This window comes from Rattus norvegicus, chromosome X (assembly GCF_021556685.1).
Source record: "Rattus norvegicus strain SHRSP/BbbUtx chromosome X, alternate assembly SHRSP_T2T, whole genome shotgun sequence".
NCBI classification, from domain to species: Eukaryota; Metazoa; Chordata; class Mammalia; order Rodentia; family Muridae; genus Rattus; species Rattus norvegicus.
Window position 1 is genome coordinate 76,584,734 of NC_141554.1, and position 20,986 is coordinate 76,605,719.

Sequence of the window (20,986 nt, forward strand, 5' to 3'; positions counted from 1 at the left end):
CTGTTGGTGGAAGCTGTCGTTAGTACCCACAGAGGAGATGAGCTGGCATTTTCAAGCAGAATGTTGTTTACCAATGCAGCCAATCATTAAATCACCAGGACGATTTGGTGGGTGTTTATATGCCTGTGTTTACATATCTGAGTTCATATGATCTGTGAACCATAATTCCCAAGAGGAAGCTGTGTTTTGCTATAAACAAAACAAAACAAAACAAAACAAAAAAACTTCTAGAAGGAGTTTCTGTGTCTGCAGAGACTAATGGTTGAATTGGAATTTCAGTCCTGTTGGAGAGATTGGAATTTGGCTGGTTCAAAGGTTGATTACTTTGCCTTGGGTTAGTTTTAGCTTTCTGGCCAGTCCATTGTTTGCCAAGCCATTGTATTTACCTTAGCAGGACACTAGCTTTTGCCAAGTCAGTGGCTAATAATGCTACCAGATAATATTTTGGGCCTTTAATTATCACCCTCCAATCTCGGTCGACCTACCTTTCTGGTGTATCCATCAATATATTTTAAACTTGCCTTGCTTTATAACTTTCTCTGCACTGTAAAGCTATAAACGTTCATGAGACTGTTTCCTCATAAGAACATGAAATTTCATGTAACCTAAATTTGTTTTCCTGGCCGTGGCTACTTAAAATAACTCCAAAATAAACTAACTGTTTTTCCTTTTCCGATGAGAGCTGAGATTTTTTTAAATTTTATTTTTCTTGGATATTTTATGTATTTACATTTCAAATGTTATCCCCCTTTCCCCTCTCCCCTCCCCTCCCCCTGAAAGCTGTTTTTTTTTATATCGACACATTAAATAATCCTGCTTAATTCTATCTAACCCAGGATTACTATCGTTGTGATGAAACACCATGACGAGGAAAGGAAAGGGTTGGTTTGACTCATGCTTCCACATCTCTGTTCCTCATCAAAGGAAGTCAGGACAGGAACTCACACAGGGCAGGAACCTGAAGGCAGGAGCTGACGCAGAGGCCAAGGACGGGTGCTGCTTACTGGCTTGTTCTTCATGACTTGCTCAGCCTGTTTATAGAAATCAGGATGGCCAATCCAGGGATGGAATCACCCATAATGGGCTGGGCCCTCCATCGTCACTTACTAATTAATTAAGAAAATACCTTACAGGCCTGAGTACAGTCCATCTTATGAAGAGGATTTTTCTCCACTGAGGTTCCCTCCTCTCCTAGCTTCTGTCAAGTTGACATAAAACTGACCAGACAAATTCCCAGCCTATAGTAAATATTATCTCGTTGTACAGGTGAAGAAAGAGAGGACTAGAGAATAATGCCCAGACCTCGCTGTTAGTGACTGGGAGCTTTCACCAAAGATTCTTTTTTAAACCTCCTTCCCTTCCTTCATACACCAAATACCTAAGCACGCTTTCCTTGGGTATACAGACTAGATCTCAGAATAACGTAGAACAGTTTCCTGACTAGCTTTAGGTCCCCGCTATGAGCAATGTATAAATGAAATGTCTGATTTACTCTGGGGATGGAAAGCAGACTGGGAGAAACTGTCCCCCAGAAGGAGAGCATAAGTAACAGGGCGCAGGATGTATCATATTCCAAAATATACAGCCAGGCATGGTACCTTCCGCCAGTAAATCCAGGGCCAGGGGAGATAAGGCAGGAGAATTACCATGAGTTTGGGGCCACCCTAGCCCACATATACTCAGAAAAGCAAAACAGGGCCAAGGCTATGATTCTATGGCCCAGCATTTGCATATATGTGTAAGGCCCTGCTGTTAGGAGCTCTATAAACCTACAGACAAGGAAACACAAGTACTAAATGTACAATCTTTGTTACGTGCTGGTCATTAAACCCAGGGCTTCACACATCTTAGCCAAACATTCGACCAATGAATTACCTCTCTTTTTTGTTTGTTTGAGACAAGGTTGGTTGGTTTGTTTTTTTAATGAACTCCCTTGGTATACTAGGCTGGCCTCGAACTCAGAGATCTGCCTGTCCCTGTCTGTGAGTGCTGAGATTAAAGGCATGTGTAAACATATGTGGCCTGAGTTAAAGTCTTTAACTTAAAATTTTAAGACACCTTCTTACTGTGTTTCCCAGACGTCCCTCATCTGGTTCTGTAGCCCTAGGAAACCTCCTGCCTTAGCCTCAGGAGTTGCTGAGGCCACAGGCTATGCAACTAGGTCTGGCTAAGATCTGAACTCTTAAAACTCCCACAGGGGAAAAAACCCTCCATATTGGTCCTTGGTAGGGATTAGGGTTTGTGCACTGGAGGGCCGGCATTGTCTTGCTTTTGCACAGCCAACAAATTCAAAATAAGATTCCAGATTGGCAGAAAATATTGCCAGAACGTATTTGCTAAGGGGTTAATATCCAGAATATTTAAGGAAATTTGGACAACTAACTCCAAAACAGAACAAAACAAGCAGCTTAATTAAAAATTAGTGAAGGGGCTGGGGAGACATTTCTCAGGTGGTGGCAGGTGTGGGAAAAGGGTCTCAGTTATCCTCAGAGAATAGCAAACTAAATCCACAGTCAGCTCTCAGCACGCAAGAACATGACCATAAATCCAAAGTCTCTGAAAGCAAACCACTTCTGCTGAAGGGTCCACAGTTCTGCCAAGGTCAACAGGAAAGCGTACTGGGGGGAGGGGCGGTGTCCATCCTGGTCTTTATTACTAGGGTAAAGGGTGTTGTGTGCTTCACTGTGAGTGGCTACCTTCTTTTTGGTTTGTTTTGGGTCTTGTTTCTTTTAAAATTTCTTCTTTTTTTCTTTTATTTGTTCTTCTCTCATATAGTACATCCTGATTGGAGTTTACCCTCCCCCGTCTCCTGACGGAGTCCTCCCCACATCTCCATTCTTCTGTCTCCCCCAGATCCACTCCTCCTCCCTTTCCCTTCAGAAAACATCAGGCTTCCTAGGGATCTCAACCAAACATGGCATGACAAGTTATGATAAGACAGGCACGAACCCTTATATTGAGGCTGGACCAGGCACCCATGTAGGAGGAAAAGGGTCGCAGAAGCAGGCAAAGGAGTCAGAGACACCCCTACTCCCACTCTTAGGGATCCCACCAGGACACCAAATTACACAGTTGTAACTCGTACAGAGGCCTAGGTCAGACTCACGCAGGCTCCCTCCCTGTCTGTTCAGGGACAAGGAAACACAATTGTCTGTTCAGTCTCTCTGAGAGCCTGCATGAGCCCTGCTTAGATGATTCTGTGGGTTTTCTTGTGGAGTCCTCGGTGTCTTCACATTCTTATGATTAGCCAACACAGGGCAACACACTCTCTAGGGAGAAGAAACTCGAGCGCATTTTTGTTTTTGTTTTTGTTTTTTTGACTGTTTTTTCCAGTCAAGGTCTCACTAGGTCCATAGCCCTGGCGAGCCCTGAACTAACTCTGCAGACCAGACTTGCCTCCAACTCAGCAGTCCACCTGCTTTTGCCTTCCAAACGCTGGGATTAAAGGCATAAGCCACTATGCCTGGCGTTTGAGCACATATTTTATTTCAAGAAGGATTGACCCTGGAGGAATTTGAGTTTCTGCCAAGTGGCTTCTTTACAATTATTTTTATCGGAACTTTGTCTTATTTAATCCTTTGATAGAAAAAAAAACAGTACATTTTGTTTTCAACAATTTCCCCTGTTTGCAATACATTTTTATCCTTGTCTTCAGCTTGAATTGACATTGCCTGGCTTGCCTGTTTTGAGGCATTCATTAGTAATCCTATTCTGAGATGATGGCACTGTTTTGTCAGTTACAGCTATTTTACATAGTCTCTGCACCAGCAACCATTAAATGAATGGGGTCACAGGACAGCCAACTTTATCCCTAGAACTAGAACAAGCCATTGCTTCCTAAGATTCGAAAATGGGTCATTTAGTCCTGAATTTTGTTGTGGGGTAGAGAACTGAAGGCCACTCAGCACAACTAAAGTCTGAACTGATAGTCTGCATTAAGTCAGCAGGTCTGTAGTCACACTAGTTCTAACTTACAGTATATCTGTCTTCTTCAGTTCCCAGGTCCAGGCCTGAGGCAGTCGGGGCTGAACCATGACCCATATACAAAACACAAGACGCAGGAAGAGGTAAAAGAACAGGGAGTAGAAGGGCTTTGGGGCCAATGAAATCTTAATTTTAATGGATCCAGAGTCTGGGAACAGTCCGTTTGGCATCATCATCTGTGGCTTTGGCTTTCTTCACCTGAGTGTAGTGGACCCATGGTGAAATGCCAGCTACCTTCATGGTCAGAGGAATAGAGAATGACTGTGTAGGGTCCCTTTTAAGTTGGTGTCAAGGCCCCTTGTCTACCTTCTTGACCCAGCTGGTATTATTGGGCTTGAATAAGGGGAAACTGCTGGTGGCTTAGAGGTCAGTTGGGTCTCTCAGTCTGATGAAAAGCTTTATGGAGAACTGGAAGGCCTGTAATGACTAGTTTCATCTTAAATGAAGCTGGTCCTATCACAGTAGAGCTCTGTATTGAGATCTTTCAAGGGGATGTCATCTCAAGACATTCATGGATGAACAGCATAGTCATCACCAGGGAAGAGGGTATTAGGGTTGATGGTAGTAGGTCTCTGAATCCAGACTCAAGGGTAGTCCAGGAATAGGGTCTGGTACTAGATCACACTGGCGTTAGACAATCGGAATTCTGGTGGTCCCCGGAGGAGGACCTCAGCTGTGTGAGTTGCTGTTTTAAGGTCTTGGCTCAGAGTTAAATGTGTGGGCTTTTTTCATTAGACTAGCAGTAGTCACCTCAGCTTTTTGACGGGGGGTGGGGCTGTGTAATATCTTTTGTTTCTTGGACAAACTATTTAAAAGTGTTTAAAGTCTATTTGGTGTTGGACAGAAGGGAAATATATCCTTTGCGTTCTGTATTGTCTGGCATCAGTAGCCCCATCTGACTTGGGAACTTTTTTCTATTCCTTTTCAGAGAATGATAGCTTTCGAGTTCTCTAATTATCAAATCGTTGATTGAAAAAACGTAAATCGGCTCTTGCTCTCTTGCTCTTCCCCTCTTTCCCCTTTGTTCCTTCTCTCCCCATTCCCCTCCCCACTTCTTTCCACATGCTCATGGCCGGCCTCTACCCCTCTACTCCTCTCCTTTTCTACTCTACTCTCTCTCTCTCTCTCTCTGCCCTACTACCCTCTTAACTCCCCTCCGCATACCCTGAATAAATTCTATTCTATACAAAAAAAAAAAAAAAAAGAAAAGAAAGAAAAAAAGAAAAAAGAAAAGAAAAGACATAAATCATGAAAGTGGAAGGCAGGGGCCACCCTCACCCCAACCCCACCCCTGCACAGCCCTGTGGCACTTTCCTCTTACCTGGGACTGCTTACAGCAGATGGTAGGGAACAGAGGGAATGAGAGGCTTGGGGAACTTTCTCCCACCCTGTTAGAATTCCACTTAGATGCCTCCACACAGGGACTGGGACTGACTGAGTAAGAATCAAGCAACAAAGGAACACTCTGGGAGTTTTTTGTTTTCTCTGGGCAACCTGATAGAGCCTAAGGATTCAGATCCCTAACAAGACAGCACAGTCTTAATCAGAGGTGGTGTGGGGTTGGGTGGTTCTCACACCGGAGAAATCCACTAGGTAAATAGAACAGACAGAAACATATAGAAAGAGACACACAATAAAGACAACAAGGGGTAGCCACCACAAACTCACATACCTTAATAGAACAGGAGAATCCAGTTGTGTCTCACACGGAGTCTGGACACTGGATCAGTGGCTGTAGCTGGCCTCTCCTTTATGTCCTGAACAGAAGGCACTTTAACCAGACTTACCTCAGTAGGTGACAGACTAGATGATTCTTACTGAAGGAACTTTAGACAGGAATGTAGGATGCACTGAGATCTTCTCTCCCAGAGCCCTGGAAAGTTTCAGGTTTTGTACCCCCTAGGGGAGAGTCTGCAGGCACTGTGGTCCATAGCCTGTGGTGGTCAAACTGGTGAGATTCTCAAAGGGATCTCAGTGGAACTTCCATTGTTGATAGGTAGACACCCAAAAACCATTTATATGACCAAAGTATGAATTGAAAGTTTGTATTAAGTCATCTAGAAATTGCCTGGAGAGAAAAGCAGCCTCAAATGCATTTTATAGGAAACTTTTAAAGGCAAAGACTAGGAAAACTACATCTTGGTTGTCAGGGGAAAGGTAAAACAAGCAGGTTAGCAGAACCAACAATATGCAGTAAGCTGGGATTTTGACCCTGAATTTCTGGAACAAGTTTGGAGACTTTCCCATAGTACTTACCGTGGTGGGGGTAGAAAAGTAGGGAAGTCAGTTACAGGTAAACCAAAGATGGTTCCAATTGAGACAAGATGGAGGAACCTTTCCCCTGTCATAATTTCAGTTAACCTATGAGTATAGTTGGTAGTCCCTGAAGAATCTTTGTATGAAGAAAACTCTCAGAAGTTTTCTTTTCAGAAATGAAGTACAATTTGACTACCTGCATCACACATATTCCCCTTTATGTGATTGCATCATAGTGAGGGCTAGCCAATTTACCATGCCATTTCACTGGTGACCTCTGGATGATCTGCTATACTTTTAAGAGGTATAGGTATCCGTGTGTAATTTAAAAATCTTTGTTGAGTTTAGAATGCATGCATCCTTTATCCATTCTACATTTTTATTTATGGTAGATTACTGATCCAAATCCTATTGCAATTTGGTTTCTAGTATTAAACTGATTATTAGCCCCTCTTGAACTCCAGTAGAAACTATAGAATCCCCCTGAGCTCCAGTGGAATCTATAGAAACATGAGGGTCAATGACATTGCTGTTTTGGATGAAATCATTGAGGTTGGCCTTGGTACACTGACAATGTGTGGTAGTGAAAGGGATAGCCAATTGAACCATAGTGTAGGTTCTGCTCCGCTTGGTTGGCAAGATTTTTAAGTTATGGTTCACCATATGTGTCCTCTGACAATGCTCAGGCTAGTGTGGTGTCCCATCTCCTCAAAGGCAGAGAGGTTCTTACATTCAGATGCATTTTGCGAGAATTCCAGCTCATCTGCCCATCTTAGAAGACAGGAGATGTAATTGCTTCCTATCAAGGAAGGTTAACGAGTGAGGAGACAGTCTTTGGCTCAGTCTCTCCATGGTTGGAAAGAAAAGGGACATGGATTTAGAAGACAGGTTTCCCTAAGCCATCTCATCTTGGAAGGGGACAACCCTGTAGCTCATTCCTCAGGTGTCTGGTGTCACCTGAGCAAGAATGAGATCCCTTAAACTTCTGGCCTCCCTGCCACAGAAGAATGACAATAGTGTCTGAATAGTGACAGAACATTTGATCCATTCCAACCAGATACTCATCTTGAAACACCCAGTTTCAACCCCTATTGTCTGTTTTAAATCTTAAAACTTGGAACTATTTGTACCTTTTTGGGTGTTCCTTAGTAATCTCTAGTTTAGAGGTAGGGCTACATTGAGTAACTAAACAACAGAAAAATGTCCCCAGGGTCTCTCTTCATTTCCCAAATAAAGCTCATAGACATGTAGGCCACATATTCCAGTGATGAATGAACGAATCCTGGGAAGTTATACAGAGGGTCCTTACAGCTTCCGGGAACACTGCCCTTCACTATTCAGATTTTTCTAAGGGATGTGCCTCGAGGCTTGGGGTCCTTTAGTGGGACTGTCCCTTGGCAGTATAGAGTGTCATATATCACCAAACTTATGGTATGGAGGAGATCCATGGGAGGAAAATTCAGTACATGTCGCAGACCACCCAGGGGAGTGTGTCAGCAGAGGGACCAAGGCTTGGATTTCAGGTAGAGAACAGATTTGGTGTGACAGACAGACACAAACTTGAGGTGTGTGCTGCTGCAAAAAGCTTTACTTTTTGGCATAGATTTAAGCAGTTAGAACAGGTAAATCATAATTGGCTGTCATCCAGCTCTTATTCATCACCCTACCAAATGTCTCTTGCAAGGAGGAAAGCAGAACGTACAATCTAGGAAAGAATTTTTAGCCTCAAACAATAGTTTAGAAAACTGTAGTTATACTGTCAGATTTGTGGGCACCAGGTATGTATTCATCATTTACCTTTGTTTTAATAATTTTAAACTCTATATTTATGGCCCCTCAGAATAGTAAGGAAACTTTTGTAACCATAGTTAACTCTTTTTTTTTTCTTTTCTTTTTTTCGGAGCTGGGGACCGAACCCAGGGCCTTGCGCTTCCTAGGTAAGCGCTCTACCACTGAGCTAAATCCCCAGCCCCATAGTTAACTCTTGATAAGTTTGTTCAACTTGTTGGAACTTGTCTATGATCTTTTTAAAAGAATCGTTACTGTTTTGAATCATGTTAAATAAAACTTATCTAAAAGGGGGGAAAGGCTTTTCTGGAACAGTCATGTTGTTAGTAACTGCAATTAATTTCTCTCCTATTTACTGGGAGCTAATGGATATAGCATTTGTATTCATCGCAGCTGTTGAGTTCATCAGGATCATGGTGGTGTGAGACGGTTCCGTCTCTGAACTTTCAGTTCCTGAGACATCTAAAGGTACATGACCATCTTCCCACACTGCTATATTCTTAAAATCAGATATTGCTGACAGGCTTAAAATTGCTAAGATCACCAAGGCTAGAACACAGAAGGCACCTCCACCACAGGCATAGACCCTGGTCATCATCTATTTGTAGGGAGACGGCCAGGACCTCCAGGAGGCCGAGCCATTCCAGGCACAGGCCTCTGTTCTGGATAGAAACGAAGCACAAGAGCTTCAGGTCACACAGACTCCACTGGAGTGGGTGTGGCAAGGACACATATATTTGTCAATCCAAGAAAGTTCTTTTCCATAGGGTAAGAAAGCCATTTCTCTACTTGGACTTTAACTGTTTCCTTGTTTGTTTGCTTTTAGTCTGAGAGTTAGGAAAAAGTTTCATTCCAGCACAAGAGTCAGTGAGCTTGAAGTGAAGGAATAATTTCTGAAAACAAGAAAAGGTAGAAAGGAAAGTATAGGAAGAGCCACAAATTTTCATATCCTAACCCTGTAATTCCATTCGTATATGACAAAGACTTATGTTCTAGGTAGGATGGAGAGAAATATGTAGCCCCAAAGTTAGCCAGAAAAGTAATTTCTTTTTTTTTTTTTTTTGGTTCTTTTTTTCGGAGCTGGGGACCGAACCCAGGGCCTTGCGCTTCCTAGGTAAGCGCTCTACCACTGAGCTAAATCCCCAACCCCAATTTCTTTTCCCAATAAATCCACACTCAAATCTTTTGTAACTTTCTTACTATGTATGGTCGACTTAAAAAATGTTTAATACAGTTTACATGTAAGGGTGTTTTGTGTTCATATATGTCTGTGCACCACATTCGTATGAATGCCTGATGGGGTCAGGATCCAACTTCTGAGCAAGGGGGAAGATAAAAGACATGCGAGCAATAAGAATAACCTCTCAGATAGGCCTCTGGCACACACGCTCCAGTCATGGGAAGATGATGCTTGAACAAAAGGAAGCAGATGCCTCTGATGGAGAGGGCTCAGTGATATAGAGCAACAGATCAATTGCATCAATTTCTGGGCCCCAACTCTATACTTAGCCCAAGCTGATGTCTTTCTAGTTATGAGATGTCTTTCTAGTGATGAGAGCTCCAATAATAATAGTGATAATAGTGATATATGTGACAAGGCTGAAGAGATGGACCAGTTTAAGAGCACCAGCTGTTCTTCCAGAGGACTTAGGCTTAATTCCCAGCACCCACATGACAGGTCAAAAGTGTCTCAACTCCCATTCCTTTTGCTAGAAGAAGGACCCGGTTTCCCCACATCTTGTTTTGTGTTTAGAGGCTTAACCTCCTTTTTCTTTCTTCCTATCATGAAAACTCTCGGAAAGCTCCATAGGGGCTTTTCTTGGCTACTGGTTGGTCACCATAACTCCAGATGAAGAAGATCCTGGACAGAGTCCATATACATCACCTTATGCCATATGAGGGTGTGATTAGATCAGCACTCACATAGATTTCACATGGAAGTTTCTGGTACTCTAGCTAAATTGTTTCCTTTGTCTCTGAGCAGGCCCTCCCTTCTTAGGAAGGTAGAACCTTGGATTGAGAGTCCATAGACATGCTGGACATGATGGCGCATGCCTTTAATCCCAGCACTTGGACAACAGAGGCAGGCAGATCTCTGAGTTCGAAGTTAGCTTGGTCTACAGAGTGAGTTTCAGGACACCCAGAACTATACAGTCTTGAAAAACAGCAAGAACAACAACGACGACGACAAATCTTTAATATGCCTAGAACTGTGTTTATAGTCATGCTAAATATAAATTTAATTTAGTTATGAAAACAAGATTGAGGAAGAGGCCAGTTTATATGTTCCATTTTTTTTATAGTCTTTTGTGTATGGTGTCAAAGTTAAGCCTAAACCAGGTAAATCAAAGTAAATTTGGAAAAAAAAGCTTAAAATTTCTAATATAAAATAATATTTAAAACCAAGGTATTTTAAACAAACAAAAAACCCTGTAAAATTAATGTCTGGTTATGAAGAATTATTCAGAAACAAAACAGGGTAAAATTCACATAACATTCCAAAAAATGATTGGTTGGTATACATGTTTGGCAGGACATCTCTAGATTCTTTTCCCTTGGATGAACATAGACGTCCTCAGAGTAAGCTGCATGCTAAGCGCCAACACAGAATAAAGGCACATGGACAAATAAGATCTGGTAGAGTCTATTAGTTCTGTCTCCAGGTATGTAGGCAAGGTCAGAGAAGCATCTCCTTTTCTTTTCTTTCTTTTTTTAAAAAAAGATTTATTTATTTTATTTATACAAGTACATTGTAGCTGTCTTCATGCACAGGAGAAGAGGGCATCAGATCCCATTACAGATGGTTGTGAGCCACCAAGTGGTTACTGGGAATTGAACTCAGGACCTCTGGAAGAGCAGTTAATGCTCTTAACCACTGAGTCATCTCTCCAGCCCCAGCATCTCCTTTTCTACAAGGAACATGGATTGCTTATGATGTCTCACATTACAAGAGAATGGACTCTCCTGCCCATGGGAGAATCCTGGAGTCTGTACACACATCCTAAATGTCTTGAGCAATGGAAAGGTAAGTAGCAATTACTCTACACTCAATGTCTCAAAAACAGGCATCTGATGAAGATATAAACAGAAGGACCTTGAACCTAAGCCAATCATCTGTTATGGGACCTGCATACTAATGCTATTGGCTGTGCCCTTTATCATGGTCCCCAGTTCTCTTCCTTGCAGCAAAGTTATTCCCAGGGATGAGAAGCTAATACCTGATTCTACCAAGAATCCCTAGGGATTTTCTAAATAAATATAACACTAAATTTCTACTGTAAGGTCATATATACCAGTCAATACAGGTACCTATATACATATACCATAGGATCAGTTGGAACAGCAGACTGAACTATGGATACTCATTCTAATACTAAGGTTCATGTGTCGTCTCATGGATCCAACATACCTGGTTAAAGAAAACAACATCACCTGCGAGACCTGCACTGTAGAAGTTCATCCAGACCAGCCCCTCTGGATCACCTTCCAGAAAATTCCCCAGGGGACATTTGGAGATGGGGATCACAGTGCCCCCTTCTCCCCTTTGGATACATGGCACTGTTGGCAATAATACTTTCCATAGCTGTCACAACGCCCGGGAATTGGAGCCAGGCACAAAACTATGTTACCTTGCTATAGCAGAAAATGACAGGTACTCTGGGCAATTGTTTCGTTGTTTTAGTGACTTACAGTCTGTCCTTGTTGAAGAATCTGAGCAATACCTTTACCCAGGACTTTCCTCTGGGTCATTCTTGGTTTATTACTTGGGCCTAGTGTTCTAAACTGGCTAACTCAATTTCTTAAAGAAGTTTCGGGTCAGATTGATGCCGTTCAAAATCAACTTTTACCGCTTTGTGAGGTCTGGTCCTCTTCTTGACTGATACTCATGGAAGAATTTGTCCTCTCTCCTACAGGAACAATATTGTTTCTATACCAACAGATCAAAATCAGTTCTGATCATGGTTCAGAGACTTAAGAGACCAGGCATTAGAAAAGAAAGAAAGAAAGAAAGAAAGAAAGAAAGAAAGAAAGAAAGAAACAAAGAAAGAAAGAAACAAAGAAAGAAAGAAAGAAAAGAGTCTCTTCCTCTGCGTGGGCTCTTGGTATTCGTCCATCCTGGTTCCTCCTCCTACTGATCATTCTTTTTATCCTTTCTCCTTATCCTCACATTTACATCTTTACCTTGTCTTTTAGAAATTTTCCTGGGTTGGGGATTTAGCTCAGTGGTAGAGCGCTTGCCTAGGAAGCGCAAGGCCCTGGGTTTGGTCCTCAGCTCCGAAAAAAAGAACCAAAAAAAAAAAAAAGAAATTTTCCTGAGGCCCCTCTTGGCTCCTCTTAGTGTTGTCAGTCATCATATAAGATGAAGTCAAAACAATACTTTTCTTAGAATGACTCCAGCACCCCCCCCCCAAATAACCTGGACTAATTCTCCATCCACCAGCAGGAATTAGTCAGAGAAGTATGCCCCCTCTCTTTTATATATAAAGGGTCTAGAATAAAGTACCTCCCACTTCCCAAAAGATAAGACCACAAAACTGAGCTTTAAGTTCCAGGAAGCCGGCTATTTGGGGTTTGCAGAAGAAAGGCAGCTGATCTTGACCCCAGACACCCAGTGGTTACAGAGAGACATCAGACACAGCAGATTCAAAAAAAGGCTTGTCTAAGGAAAACAGCTAACTTGCTCATTCAGCCAGTAATGAAATCTCCTTCCCCCTCAGTAGCCTTAGCTAGAAAAACCCCAGCTTTTTTTTTTTTTTAGAAAACCCCATGTACACTGTTTTCTTGAACTGTGGGTCACTGAGTGACTGGGTCCTGTCCCTTGACCACATGATCAGAACTTGAGATGCTATACCTCTGGTAGGAAATAAAGCCTGCCCTAGCTGTTCGAGGTTCTCTACATTTTCAACTTTTATTCCTTCCTATAAACTTCATTCTTACTTACCCTTAAGTTTTTTGTTTCACTTTTTGTTTTTTGAGACAGGGTCTCTCTGTGTACCTCTGGCTGTCCTGTAACTCACTCTGTAGACCAGGCTGGCCTCAAACTCACAGAGATCTGACTGCCTCTGCTTCCTGAGTGCTGGGATTAAAGGTGTGCACCAGCACTGCCCAGCTCCTTAAATGTTGTATCCATAATAGCTGTGCTTTGGATTCGGAATGGTTAACTTTATTAAGTATGCAGCAAGCAGGAGTAATAGAGCAAAAGAACAAGCAGCAGGGTCATCAGGTCCCGGGCTTCTAACACCATCAGAAAGGCACTCGGAAACCTTGGTCTTTCCTCCCTCTAGAGTCTAGGTCTTCTTCCCAAATTGGATGGAGATACCCAGAAATGACTAGACAGTACTTTCTACTATAGCATTTCAGCAGAAGAAATGGTTTCATAGCCACGGAACGAAATAGAGGCCAGGTAGAGGTTGTGTCTGCCTTTGATCCCAGCACTTGAGGTCAACCTGGTCTACAGAGTGAGTTCCAAGACAACCAGGGCTACACAGAGAAACCCTATCTCCAGAGAGAGAGAGAGAGAGAGAGAGAGAGAGAGAGAGAGAGAGAGAGAGAAACGAACTAGAGTCTGCATGTTCTTCAGAAAATGGTCAAACACAGGAGCAAGCCTACTCTTAACTGAGATAAAACTACGTGCTATAAAAGCCAGATCACACCTAGTACTCCTCACAAGAGCTCAAGGAGAGATATTAGGTCAAGGCTTTGAGAGGAACAAATTCTCAACGGAAGGAACTGACTAAGCGATCATGCATTGGATAATCAAAATTTTAAGTCTCTATTTTCTTCAGCCATGGTTTGAGAAGCAAAGATCTCTATGTACAGAAGAGAGTCCCTGAATGTCTTAAAGAAGGCACAAATGGAAGACTATCCATTTGCTCAGTGGCAGCAAATCGATCTATTTGTTCTCCCACTCAGTTATTTCCCTACCTCAAATTCCTCCTGTAGCAACCAGACATCTCTACCTGCTCCTTTTCACTCAAGATGTTCTTGGTTCCTTGGGATTCCTTCTGGGTCTCTGGGAGCCAGCTATCCAGTGTTGTGGTCACGAGGACCACAGAGGTGAGGAATCAGGAGGTTTGTAAAAAAAAAAAAAAAGAATTACTATGTAATCCCAAATTTACACTTCTAGTTCCACAGATTACAGAAAGCATATGTTCATGTAAATACTTATGCACCAACAATGATCATGACTTAGTTGACTATCTGTTAGCTGTTTGTCACTTGGTCAGCATCTCGTGACTTTGCAGGCATCTTGAGTTAATTATATAAGCTCTCTGACTTACAGGTGTTCCACCGCTGCTAATCATGTTTTCTTTGTTATCCCAGTGGCCACAAAAGCAGCTGCAGTGTTTCTGGTTATCTCTTTGTTTACTACTGGATGGTCTGGGGTCTCTTTCCTCAAAGGCTAGGGGGTTGTTAGAAGCCATCCTTATTTACAAATTAGTCTATTATAATTAGTTACATTAGAGATGATGTATTAAAAGTAGTTATATAATCTGTAACATTCACTAGCCTGTTCTTGCTTCCCGAAGGGGAAAGGTCTCAGAAGAGCTAGCCAGCCTTCGTCAGTGGCCTTGCTTCTTAGAGCCCCTCTCTCTGTTCTCCACTATTCGGCTATCTCATAGCCAGTTGTAAATGTCTTTGTCTCTTCTTGGTGCTTCTAGATTTGCTATTTGAACCCTTACATTGCCTTTTATCCTTAATATCCATTTGTTCTGTAACATACAGAATAACTTATAGTTTTCACAGTAGGCTCTTTTTCTTATGGCCTACTATGAGCTAACTCCTGCCTCAACATATAACGTAATTTTTAGAAAAGTATATAATTGTATTCAACTGGAAATTCATGTTTTGAATACTAAATTAGAAAAGAATTTGTGAAGCTTCAAGATGTTTTTTAAAAAAGGTGTTGGTTGGTGGTGGCACACACCTTATTAAAAATACTCCCATCACTCAGGAGGCAGAGGCAGGTGGATCTCTGTGAGTTGGAGACCAGTCTCTCCTATACAGCAAGTTTCAGGACATCCAGAGCTACACAGAAAAATCCTATCTTGAAACTGCTGCCACCCCAAAACAAAAAGGAAAGAAACATACAAAATGAAAAGTAACAGTTGAGTTTTCTGAATGTACCGCATACATGAGATACAGATAGTTTGAATGTTAACTATTGCTCAACTGGACCTGGGCGAACATCCATCAGGTTACCCACAGTGGGGTCCCCATATGGTTACACATTGCAATCTTCACATTTAATCCTTGTGTTATCTTGAATCTTAAAGAATAGACTTTCTTACTTGCTCTGTTCAGCCTTCCAGTTGCAACTGTCCCCTTGAAGGGACAAAGCACACTTTCCATAGAAAGGCCCTGATTTTTAATGTGTGTATATATGCAAAGAGACACCATTAAAATCTGTTAACCATACCTCATGGAGGCCCCACTGACCAGAAAATTACTATGTAGCCAAAGATGGCATTGATTTTGCCATAATCCTCTGTCTTCTGAATATTAGGATTACAAGCAGGAGCTACCATGCCTGCTTCTTACTGGCGTTTACCTTTCCCCAGACTCGTTGTCTTCCAAACTAGGCATATAGAAAGAGTGCTCCTAGGGACTTCTGGAGCGATTGGCCAGCTCCAGACATGGACAATGCCTGTGCAGGGCCCCTGGACTCTGCCAAGTGCTCAGGAGAACTTGCAAGCGATGCTGCTTCCTTGAACTAGTGGGTCTGTCTCAAAGAAGCGTGCAAGCTCTTAGGGAACTTTCCAGAGGAGGCCTCACTGACTGAGAAGATGGTAGACTGGAATCAAAGAGAGAGGTCAGCACTTAAGTGGGGTCACCTAGAATCATAGGAATGTGGTTGGTAAACATCCGAAGGAAGAGAAGAAAAAAAATTCACAGAAAACATAAGTCAAAAAGGACGGAGTGGGGCCCGTTATTCTCTTTTGGGAGAGCTACTTCTGAAGGCTCTGGTCCTGCTTAGAAACACAGCCAGAAATGGAAACTTCAGACCTTAAACAAGTAAAGAATTAAAAAACTAAGTGCAGCTTAAAGCAGCTTCTAGTCTACAGGTAAAGAAAGAGAACTTTGAACTTTAACTACTGAGTAAACACCAGGATGGACAAACAATAGGAACATCAGGTTACTTATTAATTTATTAACAAACCACAGAGTAAGAAACAGGGCACAGTTGATTTCTTTTTCTTTTCATTTTTTTTTAATTTCTATTTTACACCATGCTGGGAGTTGTGAATGCTAGGAAAGGTCTCCACCACCAAGCTTTATTCTGGGTCTTCCCTGGGTTTTGTGTCTTTACAATGTATGTTATAACTTAAATAACAAATGAGAAGCTGTTCCAATTGACGAAAGTCACAGGACTAATCACGTCTTCGCTTAAATTATATTTGTCCTCGGACACTCTTGAAGTATATAGCTATTTTGCTGCCTCTCATCTTTAAGTTGTTATTGTCTTTTTTTTTTTTTTCCTGGAGCTGAGGACCGAACCCAGGGCCTTGTGCTTGCTCGGCAAGTGCTCTACCACTGAGCTAAATCCCCAACCCCCATCTTTAAGTTGTAACTAAATATAATGTATAGAAAATTATGTGCTTGAAACCCTGACCTGTAGCTCTTTCCTTGACTAGAATTTCCAAAGTTATAACATTAATGTAGTAAAATGTTTAAATGGCACATAAATGTTCTCACATGAATAATAAAAGTAGGCATAAGTCCTTGGCACTTATAAAATGGCTTCATAAAATAATCCAGGTCAGGCACGTGGCTCACGCCTCCAATCCCAACAGTTAGGAGGCTGAAACAGATCGCTGTGAGTTTAAGGTCAGCTTGTGTAGACAGCAACTTCCAGGCCACTCAGGACTACACAGTAAGAAAATGTCTAAAACAGAGAGAAAGAAAAAAAAATCCCGAATCAGTTAAAGTAGGGATTGTAAGGGTTAAAGTTATTACATAAAATGTAAGCAGATAAAGGGGTGATTGTCCCACCGCTTCTACTTAGAAAGATCAATGCATCTGCTCTTTAAAGCTTACCCATGCATTTCCCAACAACTGTGAATTAAAGGACATCTCTATTATAACCTTAAGGCTTTGTATTGGCTGAGGTAGTGATAGCAGTCAATACTATTACCAGTTCCATTCACACGTCATCAACAATTCTTATGACCCTCACAGACATACCCAGTCAGTTTTGTTCAGCCCTCATGTCAGCAGCCTTTCAGGCCATTTCCATGTCCAAAAGTACATAACACATCCTTTCTACCTACCTGTTTAGTAAACGCAAACAGCTCTGTACACACACACACACACACACACACACATGTGCACATTCATGAGCATGTGTATTAACACTGTTCCTGGGAAGATATGAACAAATGTTTATTCACCCCGGATTATTACCCAACACAAAGTACAGATACCACTAAAGTCCTACCTGCTGAAGGGTTGGGGATTTAGCTCAGCGGTAGAGCGCTTGCCTAGCAGGCACAAGGCCCTGGGTTCGATCCCCAGCTCCGGAAAAAAAAAACTAAAAAAAAAAAAAAAAAAAAAGTCCTACCTGCGGAAGCAAAGGGTTTTATTGAGCTTACTCACAGGAGTATGGGTGAAGGATTACTTACAGGATCAGGCCCGACTCAATGGCAGCTGCTACTAAAGCCCACCCCAGCATGGATGAGAGCTCCTGAAAGCTGGGATGCTAGGGCTCACTGCATCGATGCTTGACAGGTTAGAGAAGATCAAAGACTGGCTGCTCTCCGCCTCTTCCAGGCAGCTCGGCTGACCCACGAATGCCCCTCAGCAGTCTTTATTACTTTTATAAATGAGCTTGGGGAGGGAGGGCCATGGTGCATCTGGGGAGTTTTCAGGGACTTCCTGAGTCTAAGGAGCCTCCCCTTTGAACTCCTTGAGTCTTATTGAGCTTCCCTCCAAGATGGACTATATCAATTTGTAGTAACTGTTATGTAACAGCCTGTGTGTGTGTGTGTGTGTGTGTGTGTGTGTGTGTGTGTGTGTGTGGTGTATAATCAAACACAATAGTTCACATTTTGGTGAAGGCAAAGTCAAAATAAGCACAGCCAAGACACAAAAGAGTGGATAAATATTACCTCCATGCAGTAGGCAAAGAGAACAAGGGACTCGTTTCTAATATGATGCTCTCCTCAGACAACAGAAGTATGCAGATTCAACTCACGGGGCCACATATAGTCATAAAGAGGTGTGCTGATTCCTAAGCATGCTGAGTTTAGGAATGCATTCCAGACTTAGCTCAGTTTAAGATTATAATTTCGAAGGAAAAGACAGTAGATACATTATTGCTGTGTAGCTCAAAAGTCTCAGAGCATATGAGAGATCCCAGGGATGGACAGAAATGCCTATGGCCATGGTGATCTTGCACCGCAGGGCTTTAGCAGAAAGTAAAGGGAAGCACACTTTTAAGGTACATTAATAGGGAGTCTGCCCCCGAAAGTACCAGCTTTCCGTAGTCACTAACCTATGTACGTTTGTGTGGGTGTCTTCCTCAACTAGCCCCACCTTATTCCTATTATTTGAGTTTTTGAGTCTTGCGTCTCTCGCTGATTCATCTAGGCTGGCTGCTGAGCTCCAGGATCCCCCTGTGCCCCCCCCTCCCCAGTTCCATAGCCTAGTGCTGGGCTTACAGAGCGCTCTCCTCTCCAGGTGAGTGCTGTGGATTCCGCTGCAGACATTGCGGTGCTGCAGACAAAGCCCTGAGCCACCCTCCTCTCATTTGCATATGATTTCCATGACATCTACCCTTCTTCAGAAACTTAAGGAAGTATGGCATTAGATTAAGGATGTCTTCCAGTGGGATTTATCTGGCACACTGAACAGTACGTTGTAACATTTTATTCCTCAGAATTGAATGAAACATTTTGTTCGAGAGGGAAGAGGGTGGTTCACAAAACACAGTAAGATCAGAAATTAAAAGGTTCATAAGACTCATCCCCAAAATGATAAAAACTGTGAGCCTCAGATTTATTGCCAAAATCATGTGCGAGTTCTGCAGAGTCCCGAGATACAGCTTCAGCGACCTGTCACCTGTTAAGCCCGCCCCACCCGATGTAACACCAAGGTAGACTTGGATGGGCTGCATCTCTGCTCTGTTGTTGTCGTCAGTGCCCTACCTGGAATGAACTGAGGTGTGTTCATCTCTGCCCAGGAAAAGTGGCAACACATTTTAAGTCCAATATATTTTAGAATTTTGAGTTTTAGTGGTGATTTATCCCCAGCCCCTCCCTACCATGTGTATATGTGTCCTAAATGAATTGTACACCTCCTTTAACCTGAGATCTAGTGTCTTTAGGAGAACAGGTTAGATGCCTGGCTCTTTCCTTGTCAGGTTTCCAAACACATTAAATCTCTACTATCTCCTAAACAGGAGCTATTGACCAGGGCTACTATAACGAGCCATCACAGGACAAGTGGCTTTCATCTTTTATTTCTGTTGCTTGTTTTGTGCACATTCTCTCTCTCTCTCTCTCTCTCTCTCTCTCTCTCTCTCTCTCTCTCTCTCTCTCTCCCTCCCTCCCTCCCTCCTTCCCTCCTTCCCTCCCTCCCTCCTTCCCTCTCCCCCCCCCCCTCTCGAGTTTTATTCTAAGGCAGGATCTCATGTATCCCAGGCACTCACATTGAACTATGTGTGGAGTCAAGAATGAACACGAACTTCTGATGCTTCTCCTTCCCCCTTCTCAGATTACACACACACATCACCACACCCAGGTTACGCATTGCTAGGGGTGAAACCCAGGACTTTGTGCAAGCTAGCCCTCTACTAGCTGAGCTACATGCTCAGTCCTAAAAAAAATTCTTATTATTCCCACTTAGTTCCAGGTTTAGAGGACTGGGGGTGACTAAAAACCTGCCTGTGCTGGAGGAAGAGGCTCAGGAATAAGTTCCGATGCTAATGATAAGTGTAGGAGGGGCGCCCAGTAACGTATGGGACTTCGTGGAGGTGAGACTTCGAGCCTCCTCTGGAAGAGAGCCTGCAACAGACTGTGTTGACAGCCTAGATGTTTAGAGCCAGCAGAAGACTGGAGCTTACAGTGGGTAGCCAGAGATCCACCCACACCCCCAACCCGCCAACCACTACTGGTTTTGGCAATCCAAAGTGGGAACAGATGTGAAAATCCAGCTTTCACCTCCTCTCTCCTCCCACACTTCCTTCTCTTGCAACACAGAGGAGGGAGAGAGGAGAGAGGAGATACAGGGGCCTAGATTGAAAGCCCACTCTGATCTTTCACTTCCTGGGCTGACTGCCATTTTTCTCTCCTCTCCTCATTGGACCTTATTCTACCCTACATTACACAGACACAGACACAGACACAGAGACACACACACACACACACACACACACACAGAGAGAGAGAGAGAGAGAGAGAGAGAGAGACAGAGACAGAGAGAGAGACAGAGAGAGAGAGAGAGAGACAGACAGACAGACAGACAGACAGCCAATAAGCCAGCCTGAGCTTATACAATCAGTTTTTTCAGGAGCCCAGCTGCAATCTGCCTCCAAGTGTAGCTCTCAACAGTGGCTTTTTCTAGTGCTGGACTCCTAGATGCTCTTCGGAAGACTTTAGACTCCGTCTCAACCAGCAGCTGGAGGCTCCTGAGACCTGCTCGAGACACCATGCTGCACGCCCCTATCTTGAGTTTCCACTGCTCCTGCTCTGAAAGACTCAGCCCTTACTTCAAACAGGGAATTCATTCTTGCTTTAGAGAGTCTATCATTTGTACCAGACTTGCTGCCACCAGGGAACTCCTTCCTGCCTTGAAACTCACTGTTAATAAACTTTGAATAGACGTTGCTAGTCCCTGACCAAGACTTGATATTGAAACTCTACCCCTTCCCTTTGCCAAACTCGGTGGTCCAGTATGACTCCCATCCTAAGAGGCAGGGCCAAAGGAGTTTCTAAAGAGAAAACAGCCTTGTATGGAT

The 20,986-nt window shown here is 42.9% G+C and overlaps 1 long non-coding RNA gene across 7 annotated transcripts in view; it reads left to right on the top strand.

Annotated features, from left to right (window-relative positions):
• Positions 1-20,986, top strand: part of Jpx (JPX transcript, XIST activator) — a 153,104-nt gene that overhangs the window by 42,315 nt on the left and 89,803 nt on the right. For 4 of the 7 annotated variants that reach the window (XR_015647004.1, XR_015647001.1, XR_015647003.1 and 1 more), the window contains exon 3: positions 3,996-4,067. The exons of 1 other annotated variant lie outside the window; for it this stretch is intronic. This is a non-coding gene — a long non-coding RNA (JPX transcript, XIST activator). Of the gene's footprint in view, positions 1-3,995; positions 4,068-4,912; positions 5,172-8,143; positions 8,343-20,986 lie in introns of those variants that run through there. 2 more of the 7 variants (XR_015647006.1, XR_015647005.1) reach the window with 2 other exon arrangements.